The sequence below is a fragment of the Rutidosis leptorrhynchoides genome, chromosome 10, assembly GCF_046630445.1.
Source record: "Rutidosis leptorrhynchoides isolate AG116_Rl617_1_P2 chromosome 10, CSIRO_AGI_Rlap_v1, whole genome shotgun sequence".
NCBI lineage: Eukaryota > Viridiplantae > Streptophyta > Magnoliopsida > Asterales > Asteraceae > Rutidosis > Rutidosis leptorrhynchoides.
The window spans coordinates 209,403,975-209,407,099 of NC_092342.1; positions in this window are offsets into that span (position 1 = coordinate 209,403,975).

Sequence of the window (3,125 nt, forward strand, 5' to 3'; positions counted from 1 at the left end):
TTGTCAAGTTTCATGCAAGATACAAGTATAAAAGCATGTTAGGAAGATTGCATAATTAATTGGTTAAGTTTGACAAAAAGTCAAACTTGGTCGGGTCAAAGTCAACGAAAAAGTCAACATGTTCGGGTCGGGTCCCGGACTATTTTTCTATGCTAATTATTCATATACAAGTATATTAGAACAAGTTTCATGTGAATCGGAGGTCCGTAGGTCATCAAACATTTCACGTGAAATGGGACGAGGAGGTCAGAATCTGACCAGGTACATCTGCGCGCCGCGCGGGGATGGGGCGCGCCGCGCCACCATCTGTGCAGGTCTGTTTCTGTTTTGCAAAACTATGCACGAGCCAAAATCAATTTTAACACAAAACTTGACCCGCAAACACTTATAACGCCTATCATACATCACTGGAAAGGTATTTTGACGAGGAATGCAACTAAACACATATCATCAATCAAACTTGCACTTAAAACAACCAAAAACCGCAATTAATGTTCCATAATCAATGCATACAAGTCAAAATTGCAATTTAATGATTTGGCAACCAAATTACATGAACGATATGCCGTTTCGAAGGTAATTAAGCATACAACACAACCTAACACTTACAAGTAACATTAACAAGCATTTAATGCATCAAAAATTCAATTTACTTCTATCAAACCCTAACCCAAAATCACAAATTCAACAATCTTGCATATGAAACTAATCCATGTCAACCTACATACCAATTTGAAGCTAGTGATGTTAGGAACACAATTAAAACGTGAACTTTCATCATTCAACAACATATGAACACCTAAAACTCAAGATTAAGCAAGCATTCTTTCAATATGAACTAGTTACACCAAAATAGCAAGAACAAGCATACAAAGCACATAATCAAACTAGACTTGAGCCATAGACACTAGTTAACAACTTTATAACTCAAAAATCTCAAGAACACATAAAATTAGTGATTTTAGAAAGTTACCCAAATGAGATGAAGTTGGTATCAAATTGAAGAGGATGAAGAGAGGATTCCAAATATATAATTTGTTTTGATGTTTGATTGCTTGAATGGAAATAGATGATGAATTTAGTGAATGGGTGTTTTGAGTTCAAAAATGGTGGAGAGAAAAGAAAGAAGAAAGTGGGAGGTGAAATGAGTGGATAAGAGGAGGTGTTGACCATTTGACCTAGTCAAATATTTGGCACCTTGGCGAAACTAGTCCCTCAAGTTTGTTGTCGGGTGCGGGAATTAACCAAACGAAATATTTTAAAACGTTAGAGTAAACGAGTGATGTTATAATTAAATAACGAGAATATCATGAACGTTCGTCAACGGAGTCGACGAATTTAAATACGAAAGATATTATTATAAAAAAAAAGACGGTGTTAAAATAAATTTAACGGAAAAACGCGGGATGTTACATTATCCACACCTCAAAAGAAATTTCGTCCCGAAATTTAGTTGGAAGTAGTAGTCGATATCTCTTACTCGAGACTTTACGTTGTTCATGATATGAATAAGTGTAGGTACGTCCTTGAGTGTTCTCATGAATTTGGATAGTCAGGGTTTTACGTTGTATTAAGGTTTGGTTTTATGATCCCCGGTTTCAACTGGTTTTCCTATGAAGAGAAGTTTGTCATCGATAGTTGGTGTATATAGCAGGATTGCACGTTCCTGTTCCGCAGGACACGTTTCTAAGTTTGTTACACGAAATGTAGGGTAAACGGAAACTTAATTGAGTCGGAAGTTCTAAACGATAGGAAGCGGTTCCAATACGCCCCAAGGTTTCAAAAGGGTTAACATGTCGCGGGTTTAACTTTCCCTGATTCCCGAAACGGATTACACCCTTCCAAGGTGCAGGTTCTCAATATTACGTGGTTACACACTGGGATTTGTGAGGTTTTCATCTAAGTTTGGTATAACTCTTCTGGCGACTACGGGTCATCTCAAGCCCTTCTCGGACTTGAACGATCTCAATTGTTGTTTCTTGATGGGGTTCGGATTCGGTGATTTGCTTGCCACATGCTTTGGTTAAATGAACAGGGGTATGACATTTGCGGTCATATAGGGTTTCGGAGGTGCGGCGTTAATATACGAGTGATAGCTGTCGTTGTAAGAGGAACTACTAAAGGTGACAATACCAGTCTGTAACATGTCTTTCCAAGATTGAATCGTACGTTTGCTCGGTTCGTCGGTTGTGGGAGATACGCGGTACATGTGTCTAAGCGAGTTCCCAAGGTTTCTTGTAACACTAGAAGTGAAACGAGTATTTCGATACAGGATAAATGACGAAGATACACCGTACTGGAATAGAATCTCTTAAGATATGTTTGAACAAGTCAGTTAGGGTTCGAAATATGTTCGTTAGGACTATTCACCCTCGTGGCGAATGTTAAGGTAATATGAGGAGTTTCTCTATCCATGGAGAAATGTCACAAGGAGTTTCCTTAAACGGAAGTGCGAGCGATAAAGATAGGAGTGAAACGAGGACTTAGAATAGGATGAGCTTACATCTCGAGGTTGCCATAACGTGCCTCTAGTTGTCAAAAAAAAAAAAAAAAATGAAGTCTGAAAGAGAAACGAGATAGTACACGTAATTGTATAGTTCGGGGTTGAATAATGGTTGGACGATTATCAGCAACGCGAGGGCGTTAAGTCAAAGAAGAGTGAAGTATCGTTGGATTGTGTGTTATCTTAAATTCCAGTAATATCAGACGGTAACGGTGAAATAACATAGGTATGTAGTGTGGTACGTGATGACGAGAAAGTTGATCGGATCCACAATTTAGTATTCGAATTCTTCACGCAAAATAACGAATTTTAGTTACGTTGATTTTGAGTCGAGAGAGTATGCCTTTCGGCGTTCAAGTAGAAATATTTCCATGTTTGAGTTCCATCTGTTGCTATACGATTTTAACTAGAAATGTTGGTGTGAAGGATCACGCTCAAGGTTCGAACACGGAGAGGTTTAGAGTTTTCCTTAGTGAGTTAACGAGTTTAAAAGTCGTGTGACACGAGAAAAGTCAGAAATGAATCTTCGGTAAAAATAGACGAGATCTAAGATTTTACGAATACAAGTCTGAGTTGGGAGAGTTTCCTGATTACATGTGGCTTGATTTCGAGATTGATTGTA